We start from the raw sequence: 21,661 nt of genomic DNA, 5'->3' as shown, positions 1-21,661 counted from the left end.
AGGGAGTCTCAGGTAAGTTTGTTGAGTCTTTGTTTGGCAACATTATGAAAGGTTCTCAATTTTTTTGACTTGTAAAATAGGAACATAATTGGAAAATGCCATGGATACCCCCACTCTCAACTTAAACTGGTGACTGAACTAAGATTTGTTAAAGGCAATGGTATTGCTGTTGTGATTAGTTGTGTAGTTTTGGGTACCGGTAGTTAGGCGTACGGCAAACACCTTATTTCTTTGGTTCCTCAATATACATTTACCATATTACAATGTAGGCTATGTGTTACAGCACTACTTTTGGTGTCCCCCTCAGGAATTGCTCTTGAGAAAATGTCATGTAATTGTCCCCTCCAAAGTGGATATCAGATTTTCGCCCCTGCCCTAGCCATAGTGAGACATTGTGGGCCTGAAGGGACCGATCTGGAATAGGCCTATAGAAAATGCCTCTAATATCTTAACGTTTTCACAATAGGCCTGTTCTTGGATCTTCAACCAAAGACCGTCGCAGGAAACAAAATATAATACCCGTTTATTTAATAAGGTTCCCTGTTCCCTTGACTGTCATAATACGCATGTCCTATTATGTGGCTGTGCTGGCGTTCCTTTTAGCACCCTCACAGCAGGGGCGGAAATCCCGGGGCGGACGGACACTTTTGGTGTCCCCCTCAGGAATTGCTCTTGAGAAAATGTCATGTAATTGTCCCCTCCAAAGTTGATATCAGATTTTCGCCCCTGCCTCACAGTAGCACAATTGGTAAAGCATCTGAGGTAGACCTACAGTATATGCTGGTTGTAAAATGATACACGTTGTTTCGTTTAGATATAGCTCTTCGTTATGTTATTTAGCCTACTACACATTATGTTGAGGCAAAGAACAAGTTGCCTTACTATTTCAAAAATATTTACTCTCTCTCTCGCTCTTTGTGGTCGCCAGACGCTCTTGCGCGCAAGGCTGAGAAAATCTGCAATTGATTTTAATGGGGAGTAGTCTACTTTTCGCCTGCTTTTCAGCACTATGGGTGCTTTGGTCTCTTTTCACTTGGTCTGAACGGCGCAGGCGAGTGCAGTGTCTCACCTCTGTACTGTGTACTTGCTCATTATATCTGTCGCTATTTGGACAACACTGAACGTGCCTCTGTTTCTTAACGGCTTTCTATAATGTAGCCCACCTCCGCAAAACGCTCGAGATTGAGCAGACGGGACTCGTCAGTTGTGTTTGGGAAGTTTATATTTTCTTCCAACAGATGCGCATTTATTTTTTTATTGCTTTGGACCTCAATCATTGGACCGTGTTATCGTTTTAAGGTTCGCCAATACACCGGGCTTTGGTAAGTTTGATAGTGTCAATTTTACGCATTTAACAGGTGAGTTTATGAAGTCAATTTCAGTCATTTCCAGTAGCCTTAATGTTTGTCTGTCTTCACATGCTCTATTATTTAGCTCACATTCATGGCGTTTATTAAAACGGATTTCACTGTGGGATTTTTTCTTTCTTCTGATATATTATAAGGCTGAGTCACTGTGTGTAAAGCACTGTTAATTACGCAGTTGGCGACTTAATATTTATAAGAACTCAAGTATTGAGTGAATTCAAGTAACATTATTTCATTCTTGCAGTACGATTTATAGTTATTATTAAGTTATCGTTATTAGCTTGAAATGATGGCGCAACAGCCAGCCTATAATTTGTTCAGATGAAAACGGATTACTATTATTATTATTGTTTATAGTCATAATAGTGTAGTAATATTACATTTTTTGAGAGAACCTCTGGATGCACTGAAATGGAAAGGCACGGAAGACAGGTGGGCGATGAAAGAACGTGGGGCGCGAGATCTTTGCGCGCGGTGTGAACTCTCCTCGGTTTACAGCTGCCGGGTGGGTCCGAGGAAAGTGCAAGAAAAGCAGCCTAAGCAATATAGGTTACAACTAGTAGGCTATGGAGTCCATGTGTTTTAATAGCTCTCCAATGTAGGCAGAGTAGCGATGCCAAGCCAAGCAGCACTTCTCGGATCCCGCATTCGACTGTACACCATATGCCAAGTCTCCCAATGCGTTTGTCAATTCTAATGTTTTCCCTTTACACCACTGCATTCGTATAGACAAACGCATTTAGGCCTATGAAAGATTGGGAAGTTATATTTTTAAGTCTAAATGCTGATACCAACAAGTGTAAACCCAATCAGAATGCTAGTGAAAGGAATTGAAGGATAATATTGATTTGTTCCCCACTTATTGTTGAGAGATACAAGTCATAATTGAAGATTGCTTATGAGATTATTGTATATATATGAATCCAAGTATCTTAGAAAATAGTAATGCATTTAAAAAAAAGACTCTTGGAAATTACTTGGCAAGTTGTCTTGTCTTGACAAGCTTGAGTTGGCTGATATGGCACTGAGCATGAGTCCTATGAAACGAAATCACCTTGCAATTATAATTCGGGCGCCAACCTTTTAAATCAATGTACAAATCATATAGCCTACATATGACAGATTAGTAGTAAAAAGCAGACAAGCTGCTGGGAGAAAGGTACACCACAACTGCAATGGATTCCTTATCTTAAATGCTTTAATTGAGCTAAAGTGTGCCTCTATTAGAGATGACTGTCAACCACTTCACCCACTTATCCTCATTCTCCTGGAATATTGCTGGAAGCTGTCCTGAAAAATGTTGTTGTTGATGCAACCTTTATTTGTTCACTCAGATAAAGAAAACATTGATATGGTTTTAAATGTGGTACAATTATGACCAGGATTTTCTGGTCGAATGCAACAACAACATTTATTCACAGAGAATAGCCGTAATTTAATTGTTTTTTAAAATTAATCATGGTCTTTTAGTTGCATCATGTTATGATCCATCAATAACACACAGCCAAAGATTGCGCCAGGAGCCACCAGGGCTCAGGCACACGGTTGTGTAAACTAATCCACAGGAACTTACTCCAGCAGGTTTATAAACTCCTTCTGGTGGTGTGTGTGTGTGGCCGAATCTTCTGGGAGTGTGTGTGTGTTGCCGTAACATAAGCAGATCATTTTCTCTTTGCTTTGAAAGGCAGGATTCCTCCGGACTCTTGGCTCCGTCCACCTGAACGAGTAAAGTCAATACGTCCAATATATTTTTCTTCTCTGGTTTGAACAGCTTGATGGGGGAAAGGAATGCTGCTGGTTCTTTTTCCCCCTCTTGTTTTTTTCTTATTTCGGTGGGCCTGAGACAGCTGTTGGTTTGCAGAAATAAATATTTGTAATCCTTAACAAATTAAACAAGCTGATTGGAGTGTTAAACTAAGTCCCACACATTGGACTGAACTTTGACCCTTATGGAAGAACAGCAATCGAGCCCAAGTATCGCAGATTCATTTGATTCATATCTGAACATTTTTATTTATGAATCAATTATTGCCTTACCAATAACAACAGCTTCTATGTTAAGGCTATTAGACTGTAAAATACATGTCAACAAAAAAAAATTATAATATATATATATATATATATATATATTCTTATTTTTTTTTGTTGACATGTATTTTACAGTCTATATATATATATATAAAAATCCTGATATTTACTATATCTCAGATACAGTGCATTCTAAAAGTATTCAGACACTTTCACTTTTTCCACATTTTGTTAAGTCACAGCCTTATTATAAAATGGATTAAAATGTTTTTTTTACCTCATCAATCTCCACACAATACCCCATAATGACAGAGAAAAAAACTGGGTTTAGAAAATGTTGCTAATTTATAAAACATAAAAAAACGGTAGTATCACATTTACTTGAGTATTCAGACCCTTTACTCAGTACTTTGTTGAAGCACATTTGGCAGTGATTACATCCTCGAGTCATCTTGGGTATAACGCTGCAAGCTGGCACACCTGTATTTGGGGAGTTTCTCCCATTCTTCTCTGCAGATCCTCTCAAACTCTATCAGGTTGGATGGGGAGTGTTGATGCACAGCTATTTTCAGGTCTCTCCAGAGATGTTTGATCGGGTTCAAGTCTGGGCTCTGGCTTGGCCACTCAAGGACATTCAGAGACTTGTCCCGAAGCCGCTCCTGCATTGACTTGGCTGTGTGCTTAGGGTAGTTGTCCTGTTGGAAGGTGAACCTTCTCCCCAGTCTGAGGTCCTGAGCGCTCTGGAGCAGGTTTTCATCAAGGATCTCTCTGTACTTTGCCCCCTTCATCTTTCCCTCGATCCTGACTAGTCTCCCAGTCCCTGCCACTGAAAAACATCCCTACAGCATGATGCTGCCACCACCATGCTTCACCGTATGGATGGTGCCAGGTTTCCTCCCGACGTGACGCTTGGCATTCAGGCCAAAGAGTTCAATCTTGGTTTCATCAGACCAGATAATCTTGTTTCTCATGGTCTGAGAGTTTTTAGGTGCCTTTTGGCAAACTCCAAGCGGGCTGTCATGTGCCTTTTACTGAGGAGTGGCTTCCGTCTGGCCACTGTACCATAAAGGCTTGATTGGTGGTGCTGCAGAGATGGTTGTCCTTCTGTAAGGTTCTCCCATCTCCACAGACGAACTCTGGAGCTCTGTCAGAGTGCCCATCGGGTTCTTGGTCACCTCCCTGACCCTTCTCCCCCGATTGCTCAGTTTGGCCGGGCGGCCAGCTGTAGGTGGAGTCTTGGTGGTTCCAAACTTCTTCCATTCAAGAATGATGGAGGCCACCGTGTTCTTGGGGACCTTCAATGCCGCAGACATGTTTTGGTACCTTTTTCCAGATCTGTGTCTCGACACAATCCTGTCTCGGAGCTCTATGGACAATTCTTTCGACCTCATGGCTTTCTTTTTTGCTCTGACATGCACTGTCAACTATGGGACCTTATATAGACAGGTGTGTGCCTTTCCAAATCATGTCCAATCAATTGAACCACAGGTGGACTCCAATCATGTTGTAGAACAATCTCAAGCATGATCAATGGAAACAGGACGCACGTGAGCTAAGGGTTGAAATACTTATGTAAATAAGATATTTCTGTTTTTCACTTGTTATACATTTGCAAAAATTTCAAAAAAACTGTTTTCGCTTTGTCATTGTGGGGTATTGTGTGTAGATTGATGAAGAAAAAAAATATTTAATCCATTTTAGAATAAGGCTGTAACGTAACAAAATGTGGAAAAAGTCAAGGGGTCTGAGAACTTTCTGAATGCAACGTATATATACCCTAAAAAGAAATGGTCTTCATCCATAACCGTCAGTTACACGGTTATCCCATTACGTCACAGCCCTACTTTTCAGTCTGGAGGGGTGTGTGTCGATGCAAGCCGGATTTCCCTGTTTAACTTCTGCTCGTCATTCGTCAGTGTGAAGCCTCGCTCCCCATCCCATAGGATGATCCCGGGCCAAGATTCCAAAGCTCCATTATTCGTCAGTGTGACGACTCGCGCGCCCTTTCCCTTGAGATGATGCCGAGATTGCAAAGCTCCATCCCATCCCATCACTCCCCATGCCCTGCCAAGTCCACATTTGTCAACCGCACACATTTCCTCCAGATGCAGAAGGATGTGTGTATGTGAGGTCTGTGCATGTGTGTGTGTGTTTGTTCTCAGGGTGCTATCTAAACCATTTTAAGGTTTAACTGTTGTTTTATCTCAACTATCGATAAAGGAATTGGATCCGAATGTATCCAATACTTCCCTCATATCTTCTCTTCTCCTCTGGCCCTGGGGGCTGCCATGGCAACATGGAGCAGACCAGCTTGATGGACTGGGAGGCCCTAGGGCCACTCTCTCGCCTCCCGGCCACGCTGTGCAGTGTACCATTACCCTGCTTCAGCCTGAAAAATGGACTTCACCATCGAGCCTTGTGAGGAAAGGGAGGGAGAAAATGGGATGAGGAGGAGAAGGAGGTGGAGGAGAAGAGACAAGGGGAAGGTTGGGTTGTCCGATGATTCAGCCCCTGCCTTCAAAAGCCCTGGCACCCCTGATAATGTATGAGTCTCCATGTGTGTGAGTGAGAGCGCATGTGTTTGTGTGATTGAGTGTGGTGCGCCTATGTGTTTGTGCGTGTACATGTGTGCGAACGCTAATAGTATTTTGAACTCTTAATAAAATTATTTGTGGGTTCCCCCGACAGTTCAAAGTGGCCCAGTTAGCTCTGGCTGTGAGAAGTCTCTTGTGCAATGGAAAAAGTAGTTTTCCTGTCGGAGGGCTCGGGGAGAAAGTGCAATTCTGCCTACCACAGAACCAGGCATCAAAGGGCTTTGAAGCATACACCGACACCCCTCTCTGGAATAGCCATATATTCCTTACATGGAGTTGTCACTATATTGTGAGATCTTCATTTCGAAGATCCTGACGGGAAGTATTCCGTCTTCTCTCTGAAGTCTCACACAGCAGTCCCATTTGAGTACACATATAGGGGGAAATACACAGTAATTAAAAAAGTACCCAATTGTCATTGTCACGGTTGTCGTAGGGTGTAGACCAAAACGCAGCGGGAAAATGTATACTCATCTTCTTTTTATTTGGTGAAGAAGGAAAACACAAACAACGTATACAAAAACAAATGAACTGGACAGTCTCGTCAGGCACAGAGCTAAACAAGAAACAATCTCCCACAAAATCCCATGACAAACACATACCTATTTATAGGACCTTCAATCAGAGGCAACGATAGACAGCTGCCTCCAACTGAAGGCCCCATCACCAATTAACTAAACATAGAAATACAAACGACTAGACTGAACATAGAACTAAACTAACATAGAACAATAAGCAAAACCCTGGACTAATAAATCAAATACCCCTCTACATAAACAACCACCCCGAACCATATAAACCAAATACCCCGTTTACATGAACACATACACAAACACACCCTGAACCACATAAAACAAATACCCCCTGCCACGTCCTGACCAAACTAGCAGAACAAATAACCCCTTTACTGGTCAGGACGTGACAGTCATACTAAAGTAAAGATACCTTAATACAAAATGTCTCAAGTTAAAGTGAGTCACCCAGTAAAATACTACTTAAGTGAAGTCTAAAAGTATTTGATTTTATACTTAAGTATCAAAAGTAAATGTAATTGTTCAAATACACTTAAGTATGAAAAGGAAAAGTACAAATAATTTAAAATTCCTTATATTAAGGAAAGCAGATGGCGGCATTTTCTTTTTTTTAACGAAAAGCCAGGGGCACACTCCAACGCTCAGATATCATTTACAAACGAACCATGTGTGTTTAGTGAGTCCGCTAGATCAGAGGCAGTAAGGATTACCAGGGATGTTCTCTTGATAGGCGCGTGAATTGGAACATTTTCTTGTCCTGCTAAGCATTCAAAATGTAACGAGTACTTTTGGGTGTCAGGGAAAATGTATGGAGTAAAAAGTACATTATTTTATTTAGGAATGTAGTGAAGTAAAAGTAGCCCAAAAGTACAGATACCCCAAAAACGACTTAAGTAGTACTTTAAAGTATTTTTACATCACTGAAAATACAGTATGTTAACTTTATATAAAAGTGGATCACACTTTGACACTGGCTATAATTTCTTTTGGCAAAGTCTAAACCGCCACTACGTTATGAAATGAACAAGCCTCTATCTCCTCATTGATAGAGGATTCCCGTATAAAGCATATTTCATATGAAAAGTATGTGTTCTATGAAACTCAGCAATGAGCTTAAGCCCTTATTCTTGCCCAGACTCCATGTTAAATCTGCATGTCCTCAAACCCAGATGGGGGGGATTTGTAGGCCTATTGGCAACAATTTTAAGTTTGGACTGGCAATATTCAATTGGCTCTCTCTCTCTCACTCACCCACTCACTCATCCAATCTCAATAAGCTCAACGGAGGAAGCCACTTTAGACTAGTGTGTGTTGGTGGGAGTCTGTTGAGAGTAGGATGACATTTCCCTGACACTGATCTAAGGTCAGTTGTGTTGTCTAATGCAACCTCCCCTTCTTTGCCCCCTAATGTTTCACACATGAGTTGACATTGTGCCATGCTCGCGGTCTCATATCCTTCCCCTTCCTCTTCAAACCCTCCTCCTCTACTCCACAGACTGTTACTCACAGACCAAAAACCCCGAATTCACAGAAATATCTAATGAACAGAAAATACCCCAAACATGTGATATCAGCAGTTTTGCCTCCCTTTGTAGTGGAGTGTAACACACAGAACCGTAAGTTTAGTACAGCTTCCTGTCTGGATCTATGAGAAGTGGCCTGACCTGAGGTTCTGCCTCCTCTCCTTTCCTCTCCTCTTAGTAGTTCTGGATCAGGTTCTGTTGTTTTACAACTGCTGGCCAGGAGAGCAGGCTGGCTGCATTCCTCTCCTGGGCGTTCTCGCTCTCTCAGAATGATGAGAAGGCGGGCGAGAAAGAAAGAAACTGATCTCTGCCCCTGAAACCCACCTTCAGTGGCACACTATGTGTCTGTGTGTCAGAGCTATAGTCCAGGGCTGGGGGACAGTGGGGGGAGGTTCCCTCTCAGCTTCAGAGCAGACTCAAGGCTTTTCTGAATTGGTCAGTGATGCCCCTGCTAATGACACCCTCAGCTGTGAGAGTTGACCCCCTTTTGCCTCCCACTCTCATTCACTGCTAATGAATACCAGAGAGCCACACTGAGACCCCCCCATTTTAAAATTTTTTATTTAACCTTTATTTAACCTTTTTTTAACTAGGCAAGTCAGTTCGGAACAAATTCTTATTTACAATGAAGGCCTACCGGGGAACAGTGGGTTAACTGCCTTGTTCAGGCGTAGAACGACAGATTTCACCTTGTCAGCCCAGGGATTCAATCCAGAAACCTTTTGGGTACTGGTCCAATGCTCTAACCACTAGGCTACCCCCCCCCCCATTACACCCCCCCTCCATTATTGGATTTGGTTTCTGCCACTAGTACCCTTTTACTTGTGGACTGTCAGTCACGTTTATTTACCCAGTGTGTGTGTGTGTATGTATGTGTGTTTGTGGGGTGATGACTCTGGACCATGATAGACGGTGCACAGTGCCCTCTTGTTCACCAATTTAAAAGTCCTCCACAGTTGCCACAACTTCTAACAGACCAATCAGGGATTTCTGTACACTGGGCACTGTGACAGACAGCCAGTGGGGCACTGGGCCTCCTCCCAGGGTCTTCTGAGTGGAGGATCCCCAAGGAGCTCCATTCAGCCTCATGGTGAGGGTGCCACCTTCCCAGCACACTGCCCCAGCATGGGAGCCTCTGACTGGCTACGAGGTGGCTCAGCTGTCCCTCTGGTTCTCCTTCCCCGATCCCTCACGCCCAAGACAAATTAAGCCTCTCAGCACCTCTCGTTTTCCTAATCCGTGAAGTCTGCCAGAGTAGCCACGCTTGAAAGAGATACAACTCAGCATGGGATGATCTCATGGTAAAATGGCAAAGCTGAAAAAAACTTTCCCCGTAATCTCTTATCCGGGACCACCCTATTCCTCGCTCACTTAAATCAAATAAAATGTTATTAGTCACATGCTTCGTAAACAACAGGTGTGGACTAACAGTGGAATGCTTACTTACGGGCCCTTCCCAACAATGCAGAGAGAAAGAACATTTTGAAATAATAGAAAAATAAAACATGTAATAATAAATACACAGTAATGAAAATGTGTCTATATACAGGGGTACCAGTACTGAGTCGATGTGCATGGGTATGAGGTAAATGAGGCAGATACCTATAATGCCGTGAAAAAGTGTTTTCCCCCTTTCTGATTTTCTATATTTTTGCATATTTTTTAAACTGAATGTTATCAGATCTTCAACCAAAACATAATATTAGATAAAGGGAACCTGAGTTTAAAATATACACACTGCTCAAAAAAATTAAGGGAACACTTAAACAACACAATGTAACTCCAAGTCAATCACACTTCTGTGAAATCAAACTGTCCACTTAGGAAGCAACACTGATTGACAATAAATTTCACATGCTGTTGTGCAAATGGAATAGACAACAGGTGGAAATTATAGGCAATTAGCAAGACACCCCCAATAAAGGAGTGGTTCTGCAGGTGGGGACCACAGACCACTTCTCAGTTCCTATGCTTCCTGGCTGATGTATTGGTCACTTTTGAATGCTGGCGGTGCTTTCACTCTAGTGGTAGCATGAGACGGAGTCTACAACCCACACAAGTGGCTCAGGTAGTGCAGTTCATCCAGGATGGCACATCAATGCGAGCTGTGGCAAGAAGGTTTGCTGTGTCTGTCAGCGTAGTGTCCAGAGCATGGAGGTGCTACCAGGAGACAGGCCAGTACATCAGGAGACGTGGAGGAGGCCGTAGGAGGGCAACAACCCAGCAGCAGAATCGCTACCTCCGCCTTTGTGCAAGGAGGAGCAGGAGAAGCACTGCCAGAGCCCTGCAAAATGACCTCCAGCAGGCCACAAATGTGCATGTGTCTGCTCAAACGGTCAGAAACAGACTCCATGAGGGTGGTATGAGGGCCCGACGTCCACAGGTGGGGGTTGTGCTTACAGCCCAACACTGTGCAGGACGTTTGGCATTTGCCAGAGAACACCAAGATTGGCAAATTCGCCACTGGCGCCCTGTGCTCTTCACAGATGAAAGCAGGTTCACACTGAGCACGTGACAGACGTGACAGAGTCTGGAGACGCCGTGGAGAACGTTTTGCTGCCTGCAATATCCTCCAGCATGACCGGTTTGGCGGTGGGTCAGTCATGGTGTAGGGTGGCATTTCTTTGGGGGGCCGCACAGCCCTCCATGTGCTCGCCAGAGGTAGCCAGACTGCCATTAGGTACCGAGATGAGATCCTCAGACCCCTTGTGAGACCATATGCTGGTGCGGTTGGCCCTGGGTTCCTCCTAATGCAAGACAATGCTAGACCTCATGTGGCTGGAGTGTGTCAGCAGTTCCTGCAAGAGGAAGGCATTGATGCTATGGACTGGCCCGCCCGTTCCCCAGACCTGAATCCAATTGAGCACATCTGGGACATCATGTCTCGCTCCATCCACCAACGCCACGTTGCACCACAGACTGTCCAGGAGTTGGCGGATGCTTTAGTCCAGGTCTGGGAGGAGATCCCTCAGGAGACCATCCGCCACCTCATCAGGAGCATGCCCAGGCGTTGTAGGGAGGTCATACAGGCACGTGGAGGCCACACACACTACTGAGCCTCATTTTGACTTGTTTTAAGGACATTACATCAAAGTTGGATCAGCCTGTAGTGTGGTTTTCCACTTTAATTTTGAGTGTGACTCCAAATCCAGACCTCCATGGGTTGATAAATTGGATTTCCATTGATTATTTTTGTGTGATTTTGTTGTCAGCACATTCAACTATGTAAAGAAAAAAGTATTTAATAAGATTATTTATTTCATTCAGATCTAGAACGTGTTGTTTAAGTGTTCCCTTTATTTTTTTGAGCAGTATATATATATATATATATACAGTACAGTGCCTTCGGAAAGTATTCAGACCCCTTGACTTTTTCCACATTTTGTTACGTTAACAGCCTTATTCTAAAATTTATTAAATCATTTTTTTCTCAACAATCAACACACAATACCCCATAATGGGGTATACCGCAGACATTTTTGCTTATGTATTAATAATAAAAATCTTAAATATACATTTGCATAAGTATTCAGACCCTTTTCTCAGTACTTTGTTGAAGCACCTTTGGCAGCGATAACAGCATTGAGTCATCTTGGGTATGACACTACAAGCTGGCACACCTGATTTGGGGAGTTTCTCCCATTCTTCTCTGCAAATGCTCTCAAGCTCTATAAGGTTGGATGGGGAGGGTTGCTGCACAGCTATTTTCAGGTCTCTCCAGAGATGTTTGATCGAGTTCATGTCTGGGCTCTGGCTGGGCCACTCAAGGACATCAAATCAAATCAAATTGTATTGGTCACATACACATGGTTAGCAGACGTTAATGCGAGTGTAGCAAAATGCTTGTGCTTCTAGTTCCGACCGTGCAGTAAATTCTAACAAGTAATCTAACAATTTCACAACAACTACCTTATACACACAAGTGTAAAGGAATAAATAAGAATATGTACATATAAATATATGGATGAGCGATGGCCGAACGGCATAGGCAAGATGCAGTAGATGGTATAGAATACAGTATATACATATGAGATGAGTAATGTAGGGTATGTAAACATTATATAAAGTGGCTTTGTTTAAAGTGACTAGTGATACATTTATTACATCCAATTTTTAATTATTAAAGAGGCTAGAGATTTGAGTCAGTATATTGGCAGCAGCCACTCAATGTTAGTGATGGCTGTTTAACTGTCTGATGGCCTTGAGATAGAAGCTGTTTTTCAGTCTCTCGGTCCCAGCTTTGATGCACCTGTACTGACCTCACCTTCTGGATGATAGCGTGGTTAATAGGCAGTGGCTCGATGATCTTTTTGGCCTTCCTGTGACATCGGGTGGTGTAGGTGTCCTGGAGGGCAGGTAGTTTGCCCCCGGTGATGCGTTGTGCAGACCTCACTACATTCTGGAGAGCCTTACGTTTGTGGGCAGAGCAGTTGCCGTACCAGGCGGTGATACAGCCCGACAGGATGCTCTCGATTGTGCATCTGTAAAATTTTGTGAGTGTTTTTGGTGACAAGCCAAATTTCTTCAGCCTCTTGAGGTTGAAGAGGCGCTGTTGTGCCTTCTTCACCATGCTGTCTGTGTGGGTGGACCATTTCAGTTTGTCCGTGATGTGTACACCGAGGAACTTAACATTTTCCAGCTTCTCCACTACAGTCCCGTCTGTGGATAGGGGGGTGCTCCTTCTGCTGTTTCTTGAAGTCCACGATCATCTCCTTTGTTTAGTTGACATTGAGTGTGATGTTATTTTCCTGACACCACACTCCGAGGGCCCTCACCTCCTCCCTGTAGGCCGTCTCGTTGTTGTTGGTAATCAAGCCTACCACTGTAGTGTTGTCTGCAAACGTGATGATTGAATTGGAGGCGTGCATGGCCACGCAGTCATGGGTGAACAGGGAGTTCAGGAGAGGGCTGAGAACGCACCCCTATGGGGCCCCAGTGTTGTGGATCAGCGGGGTGGAGATGTTGTTTCCTACCCTCACCACCTGGGGGCGGCCCGTCAGAAAGTCCAAGACCCAGTTGCACAGGGCGGGGTCGAGACCCAGGGTGCAATAGTAGAGAAAATTAGAAAAGGGGCAAATACTTTTTCACAGCACTTTACATGTCATCGGCTGATCATTTGGCATTCCATACACATACACATAAAGGCATATATCAACCTGGGGCAATACATTGGTTAACCTCTCAGTACTCGGTAAAGCATCTTGCTCCTTTCCCGAACCAGTAAAGCATCTTGTCATGAGCAGCATAAGATTGAAACTGGCCATTTCAGTCCTTAAAGAATGACTAGGCACTTTAGCCAAGTGGGTAGAACTGCTGTCTTTTGAGTATGTTTGTGTTTTTAGATGATAGATTTGAATTTAACCTGTAGTACATGACATGTGGAGTGCTCCACTTTGTAACAAGTAGCCTCTCCTCGGTAGTTAGTTGTAGCTATAGCTAGCTAGCACAGCGTTTCTGTGTGGTATTCCCTACCCACACACATTCACACAGCTGTTGCTACTTCAACCACATTTAATGAGAGAGTGTCTGCCCCTGTCGAGGATAACGTGTGGCTTGTGAAAAATGCAGTCGAGGCTGAGCAGAGCAGAGAATTTCTTGCTGGAGCTCAAACTTACCAAGTGTATCATAGAGGTCAACATGCTATGTCTTTTAGCTGACATCTGGGCTGAGAAGTTTGCTGAATTGGCACGTACACTTGTCTTAGAAAGTTCAACAGAGAACAGTCAAGTGGAACAATGTCAGTCAGTGACGTTTGCATACTGAGCACAGCTTCATGTTCAGAGCTAGACTAGAGTGGCTATGTGGTGGTTATCTTGAGTTGTTAGCATTAGCGTATGTTTCTACTATCGTATTATGTTTTGAAAAGCTAACACATAGTTGCTTCTTAAGTGTGCTTTTCAGGGGGCTGTAGATGTGGAATTAGACCGGCGACATGCCTGTTCCGTCTCTGTTTAACCTATGCGTCTCATCTGCCAGACGTGCTTGAGAGCACCAAACCCCTGTAAGAATCTCCCGGCAGGCCGAGCAAAGCTGTATTTTGACTGCACCATATTTAGTCATCCGCAGGCCACCACAGACCAATGCTGTCCTCCTCCATCTTAATCTGTCTCCCTCCTTTTTTCTCTCCATCCCTCTACTTCCTCATTTCTTCTCTTTTACTTCCCCCTCATCCCATTCTCCTCTCTGCCTCTTTCAGTTATTTGTTTTGCTCTATCACTCTGACAAGTTGCACCCTACTTTATACCCCTCTGCCTTTCCACCCAAATGCTCGCTCTCTCTCTCTCTCTCTCTCTCTCTCTCTCTCTCTCTCTCTCTCTCTCTCTCTGTCTGTCCCTGTAATGGTCACTGCAGCCCCCCTCCCTCTCTCTATTCTCCCCTATCTCTTACCTCTCCCTCTTTCTGATGGATGCAGTGCTGAGGGAAGCTGGACCGCGACGCTAATGAGTTGCTAATTCCATCAGAGTTCTCCTCCTCTGGGCCTGCCCTGGCTGCCTGGTCTTCCAGCCAGACTTTGATGATGCCTCCAATACTCCCACCTGCACACCCACTTTAGACTTCCCCCTCAGACATGTCCCATTGATCAACGTTTCCATCCGGCCCTCCCTGCCAAATAACCTATGAACCACCTTGGTTCCATTCCTACTCTCCATTTTTCATAACATGGAATTGTATTTTTTCATGTGAGGTCTACAGGTTTTTTAGGACTTTTGGAAGATGCTTGGATGGCTATTTGAGAGGATTCCATTCCGTACTTCAATTTGGCCTTCAGTCCTGTTTAATGTTTGGGAAGCAAAAGAGTTGGTTTATTTATTTGTGTTACCTTTCTAGATCCAAACACTGTTCACGAGAAAGGCAAATCATATTTTACTTTATTTCCCTACTGAAAAATACTAAGAACTGATCCGGGAGCAGCATAAATAATGGACCATAGGTGCCAGTGGATATGGTTCAGCCACCACAGGTATGTCCGGCAAGAACAAATCCAGATGTCTTTAGGACAGGTTTATTCCAGATATAATGGTTCCTTAATGAATAACTGGAGATAGAGTGTGGTTTGGTATTTGAAATACACACGCAACAAGTCAAGCTGTAGTAAAACTTAGGGGCACTCTTGTCAGCTGTACACATTCTCATGAGACGATCTGACTCACTCTGACTAGAAAGGGGGAAGGGCAGTGAGATGCGGGAATAGCTAAGCCATGATTGGCTGAGAAAATGGTTGAGTCAAATTAAAGGGACAAGCTAAGGGTGCATAGAGACATTCTATATTGGAATGATTGGCCTTTTTAACAGCCCACTTATACTGGGTAAATATGAACTCTAAACAAAACGCTTGACTTCAAGGGGATGACATGAGACTACTAGTGTGTGTTCATCCACCAGGGCAGGGAGGCATAGGTGTAAAGGAGCCAGACAAGGGAAACCCCAGTCCTTGAGTGTGTCTGGCCACCCTGTCAGAAACTTAGAGTATAGGCATCTGGCCACCCCGTCAAGAAGGCTCTGGGCCTACTGGGAAAGACAACTGGGGTCCTATCAAAGCAGGAGACTGTAAAGACTAGGAGATCAGGGAACTGAGAGCTAAGATGCTCTGGGCATACTGTGGCTATAGACTGAAGACATAGTAGGGCAGAGTGAGGTGCCTCTTACAACAGGACACTGGCTACCTAGGTCAGGAGGGTCCCCCACGGGGATGTTAGGAGGGTCTCCCGAGGCGAGAGTTGGAGGGTATGGAGGTAGGTTGGCTGGTGTAGTGTGCTCTTTCAGGTTGAGATCTGGTAGCTCCTACATCCCTGGAGAAGACTGTGGGACCACTGTGAGGGACTGTCAGAAGTCGACTAGGGCACATTGGTAGGGTGCTCCCCCAGGGTAACATCTGGCAGCTTCTCTGGCCCTGGAGAAGGCTATGGAAACACAGTGGAGACAGTGTGGAGTTCAATAGCACTCCACAGTGGAGTTCAATAGCAATACAATAAACATGAATCCACAGAAAAACACAACCCAATCCACAAATACTGACTTATAAACCACTATGACATGGAATCAAATGTGAGTAATTGTGCCTATCAATTAACACTGTAAGGTGTTTAAGTGTAGCATGTGCTTATAACAATCCCACTGCAATGTATGATGCAATCCTACCACAGCGTAGTATGGCAGTGCCAATTCAGTGTTCTCCAAGGAAAATCAATTAAATGTATTTATAAAGCCCTTCCTACATCAGCTGACGTCACAAAGTGCTGTACAGAAACCCAGCCTAAAACCCCAAACAGCAAGCAATGCAGATGTAGAAGCACAGTGGCTAGGAAAAACTCCCTAGAAAGCCCAGAACCTAGGAAGAAACCTAGAGAGTAACCAGGCTATGAGGGGTGGCCAGTCCTCTTCTGGCTGTGCCGGGAGGAGATTATAACCTCTCTGGGCTAGGCGGGACGAATTCGTCCCACCTACGTAACAGCCAGTTGAATCCTGTGGCGCGATTTTTAAAACCTTTGAAATGCTATTACTTCAATTTCTCAAACATATGACTATTTTACAGCTATTTAAAGACAAGACTCTCGTTAATCTAACCACACTGTCCGATTTCAAAAAGGCTTTACAACGAAAGCAAAATATTAGATTATGTCAGCAGAGTACCAAGCCAGAAATAATCAGACACCCATTTTTCAAGCTAGCATATAATGTCACAAAAACCCAGAAGACAGCTAAATGCAGCACTAACCTTTGATGATCTTCATCAGATGACAACCCTAGGACATTATGTTATACGATACATGCATGTTTTGTTCAATCAAGTTCATATTTATATCAAAAAACAGCTTTTTACATTAGCATGTGACTAGCATGTGACTAGCATTCCCACCGAACACTTCCGGTGAATTTACTAAATTACTCACGATAAACGTTCACAAAAAACATAACAATTATTTTAAGAATTATAGATACAGAACTCCTCTATGCACTCGCTATGTCCGATTTTAAAATAGCTTTTCGGTGAAACCTATGGCAGCCGTAGGAAGTGTCACGGGACAGCTAAGATCCTCACTCTTCAATAAACAGAGACAAGAAGAACGACACCTTGTCAGACAGGCCACTTCCTGTAAAGGAATCTCTCAGGTTTTTGCCTGCCATATGCGTTCTGTTATACTCACAGACACCATTCAAACAGTTTTAGAAACTTTAGGGTGTTTTCTATCCATATGTATTAAGTATATGCATATTCTAGTTACTGGGTAGGAGTGGTAACCAGATTAAATCGGGTACGTTTTTTATCCGGCGGTGTAAATACTGCCCCCTAGCCCTAACAGGATAACAGAACATGGCCAAGATGTTCAAATGTTCACAGATGACCAGCAGGGTCAAATAATAACAATCACAGTGGTTGTTGAGGGTGCAACAGGTCAGCACCTCAGGAGTAAATGTCAGTTGGCTTTTCATAGCCGATCATTCAGAGTATCTCTAACGCTCCTGCTGTCTCTAGAGAGTTGAAAACAGCAGGTCTGGGACAGGTAGAACGTCCGGTGAACAGGTCAGGGTTCCATAGCCGCAGGTAGAACAGTTGAAACTGGGGCAGCAGCTGGGGACAGCAAGGAGTCATCAGGCCAGGTAGTCCTGAGGCATGGTCCTAGGGCTCAGGTCCTCTGAGAGAGAGAAAGACAGAGAGAAAAAGAGAGAAAGAGAGAATTAGAGAGAGCATACTTAAATTCACACAGGACACTGGATAAGACAGGAGAAATACTCCAGATATAACAGACTGACCCTAGCCCCCCGACACATAAACTACTGCAGCATAAACACTGGAGATAAATCTTCGCATGCAAATCTTCTTATTGATGTCCTGGGTTCGGGCGGCTTGCCATCCTTGGTGGAAACTGAATCCTTACCCCCAAAAAATGAAAAAATCCTGGCTTCAATCCTGGATCTCCCTCAATCCCTTCACAGCACGTTTGTATAGATAAGTGAGTGTTAATATTCAATTCTGTCTTTTTCTCAACGATTTGAAACTTCGTTTTTCTTCCATGGAATGGCGGTAGCTCTTCACGTTCCGTTCTTGCTCTTTTTTTTTGCATGTTTGCGCCAACTGGGGTATAACCTGAGGTTAGGAGAGGGACTAAGAGAATATTGAGTTTGATTGGCTCAAAATAAACTGCTCGTCATGCAGCTTCTGACAGCTGATTTGTAATAGCTGTCAACTTAAGGCTAGACGTCCCGCCAACGGGACACCTGTCGACAATTTCTGGTGAAATTGGAGGGCGCGCAATTCAAATAAATAATCGTAAAAATTATGGATATTAAACATCTAGGTACATACAAATCTAACTGCATTGTCCAATTTACAATTGGCTTTACAGCAAAAGATTGTTTGAGGACGGCGCCCCACATCGACATATTTTTCAACCAGCACAGGCTTCATAAAATCAAATAGCCATTAAATAATCACTTACTTTTTGAAAATCTTCCTCTGACTTGCAATCCAAGGGTCCAAGCTACAACATGCATGGTCGTTTTGTTAGATAAAATCCTTCTTTATATCCCAAAACGTCTGTTTAGTTGGCTCCATCGATTTGAGTTCAACATGCAGACAAAGGAATCCAAAAAGCTACCGCTAAACTTTGTTAAAACAAGTCAAACTACGTTTCTATTTAATCCTCAGGTACCCTAAAATGTAATTAAACTATAATATTTCATACGGACAGTAGTATGTTCAATAGAAAAGTAACGCGCCTACAGACTGATTTCCAACTCTGTGACTCCCAGTACCAAAACTCAAAATTCTTCCTCGTTTTGGAAGAAACAAGCCTGAAACTTTGAACAAAGACTGTTGACATCGAAAAAAATTCTGGTTGGTTTTTCTTTGGATTTTCTCCTACCATATCAATTGTGTTATAGTCTCATACATTATGTTAACATTTCTACATACTTGAGAGTGTTTTCTATCCAATGGTACCAATTATATGCATATCCTGGCTTCTGGGCCTGAGTAACGGGCAGTTTACTTTGGGCACGTCAGTCAGGCGGAGATTCTGAAAAAAGGACAGTAGCCCTTTTAACATATCAATAGCAATATAGTATAATATGATTGGTTAGTGGAATCTCACTAGTAACGATTAGTATTCAACATAAGTTGACCTGCGTTGCACATGGCTGAAGTAGGTTTGAGCACAGTGGTGGGGTGCTCCCTCCAGGGGTAGCTTTGTTAGAAGAGACCAGGGCAGCTGGCGACTCTGATGCTGATAGTGAGGGCGTAGTCAGGGGCTCATGCTGATAAAGGTGCTTTAGGCTGGCGAGAGTGGATGGCGCTGCAGGGTGTAAATCTGCAGCATCCCCCATGATGGTGAGCCACAACAGCTTGCAATGAACGAGAAGGTGCTTGAGAAAGGGAACGTGAGGACTGGTCAGACTCCACTTGGTCGGGTTGGGCATCCCTTTTGGTGACCAATGGTGGTGATCTTCTCCTCGTGGTAGATCCATTTCATGTATCTTTTCATTGGCCCTCTGGGATGTGCTGGGACGAGCCTGTGGCACTAAAGGTTCAGCTGGCTGTGGGGTGGTTTGGCAAGTGTAGCCTTGAACTGATCCATCTGTTTGAGCTTCTGCTTGGCCTCAAGTAGCATCAGGTCAAAGATGAGATCTGTGCTGTGGCGGAGGTCTTCGGACCTCTTGCTGATAGTATGCAACCAGTCTTCTGCCAACTGGTCACCATGACCAGGAAAGTGGCACTTCGTGTCTTGAGACTTGTCTGCTCATCTTCATCAAGGGAGAGAAGACTGGGATGAGTTGGGAGGTGACCAATACCTGGACACTGTAACATCTTGAGCTGTGGTAGCTGATGATATCTAGCTCGTAGGACCATGAAAAATACTAAGGTTTGATCCGGGAGGATCATGAATAACAGGCAGTAATGTAAGTGCCAATGGATATGGTTCAGCCGAAACAAGTCTGTCCGGTCCAGATGTCTTTAGAACAGGTTTATTCCACATATAATGGTTCCTTAATGAATAACTGGAGATACAGTTGTGTGTGGTTTGGTATTTGAAATGCAAACGCAATAAGTCAAGCTGTAGGAAAACTTAGGGACACTCTCCTAAACTGTACACATTCTCACTCTGACTAGAAAGGGGGAGGGGCAATGAGGTGCAGGATTAGCTAAAATGTGATTGGCTAAGAAAGTGGGTGATTCTAACTAAGGGGACAAACTAGCGGTGCCTATAGAAATTCTATATCAGAATGCTTGGTCTTTTTAAGAACTACAACATTGTTAGGGAATTATAATTAACCACTTTCTTATATTTTCACAAGAATGCATTCTTTTGCAACCAAATTCAAAATAAATCTTAGACAAAGCTGTCAGAACAGAAATTAAAATTGTTTTCTAACTTTCCTGGTAATAATCTTAAAATTAACCTGTTGGTGACCCCTTCCCGTTCTCATCCCGTTAACGGGATTGATTTTGACAACAGCCAGTGGAAAATCAGAGCGCCAAATTTAAAACAACTAAAATCTCATAATTCCATTTTCTCAAACAAGCAACTTTTTTACACCATTTTAACCTGTTGGGGATAGGGGGCAGTATTTGCACGGCTGGATAAAAAACGTACCCGATTTAATCTGGTTACTACTCCTGCCCAGAAACTAGAATATGCATATAATTATTAGCTTTGGATAGAAAACACCCTAAAGTTTCTAAAACTGTTTGAATGGTGTCTGTGAGTATAACAGAACTCATATGGCAGGCAAAAACCTGAGAAGATTCCAAACAGGAAGTACCCTCTCTGACCATTCCTTGGGCTTCTTGCCTCTGTTTATTGAACATTTAGGATCTTTGCTGTAACGTGACACTTCCTACGGCTCCCATAGGCTCTCAGAACCCGGGAAAAAGCTGAATGATATCGAGGCAGCCCCTGGCTGAAACACATTAGCGCGTTTGGATAGTGGCCTGTCAGAGGACCATCGGACTGGGGCTCGTGCACGAGGGCACGAGATGTTTTTATTTTCTCTCTCTTTGAACGAAAACCACCACTCCCTGTCGGAATATTATCGCTTTTTTTACGAGAAAAATGGCATAAAAATTGATTTTAAACAGCGGTTGACATGCTTCGAAGTACGGTAATGGAATATTTAGAATTTTTTGGTCACGAAATGCGCCATGCTCGTCACCCTTCTTTACCCTTTCGGATAGTGTCTTGAACGCACGAACAAAACACCGCTGTTTGGATATAACTATGGATTATTTGGGACCAAACCAACATTTGTTATTGAAGTAGAAGTCCTGGGAGTGCATTCTGACGAAGAACAGCAAAGGTAATAACATTTTTCTTATAGTAAATCTGACTTTGGTGAGTGCTAAACTTGCTGGGTGTCTAAATAGCTAGCCCTGTGATGCCGGGCTATCTACTGAGAATATTGCAAAATGTGCTTTCACCGAAAAGCTATTTTAAAATCGGACATAGCGAGTGCATAGAGGAGTTCTGTATCTATAATTCTTAAAATAATTGTTATGTTTTTTGTGAACGTTTATCGTGAGTAATTTAGTAAATTCACCGGAAGTGTTCGGTGGGAATGCTAGTCACATGCTAGTCACATGCTAATGTAAAAAGCTGGTTTTTGATATAAATATGAAC

The 21,661-nt window shown here is 43.4% G+C and overlaps 1 protein-coding gene across 2 annotated transcripts in view; it reads left to right on the top strand.

The window, feature by feature from the left end:
• Positions 1–785: 785 nt before the first annotated feature.
• LOC106578325 (netrin-3) overlaps positions 786–21,661 on the top strand; it is a 105,269-nt gene continuing 84,393 nt past the window's right edge. For both annotated transcript variants that reach the window (XM_014157016.3, XM_014157011.3), the window contains exon 1: positions 786–1,322. The gene's annotated coding sequence lies outside the window, so the exon portion shown is untranslated. The remainder of the gene's footprint in view (positions 1,323–21,661) is intronic.

This window comes from Salmo salar, chromosome 19 (genome assembly GCF_965601325.2).
Source record: "Salmo salar chromosome 19, fSalSal1, whole genome shotgun sequence".
In the NCBI taxonomy this organism is placed as follows: domain Eukaryota; kingdom Metazoa; phylum Chordata; class Actinopteri; order Salmoniformes; family Salmonidae; genus Salmo; species Salmo salar.
This window is presented reverse-complemented; position numbering and strand designations above follow the sequence as displayed.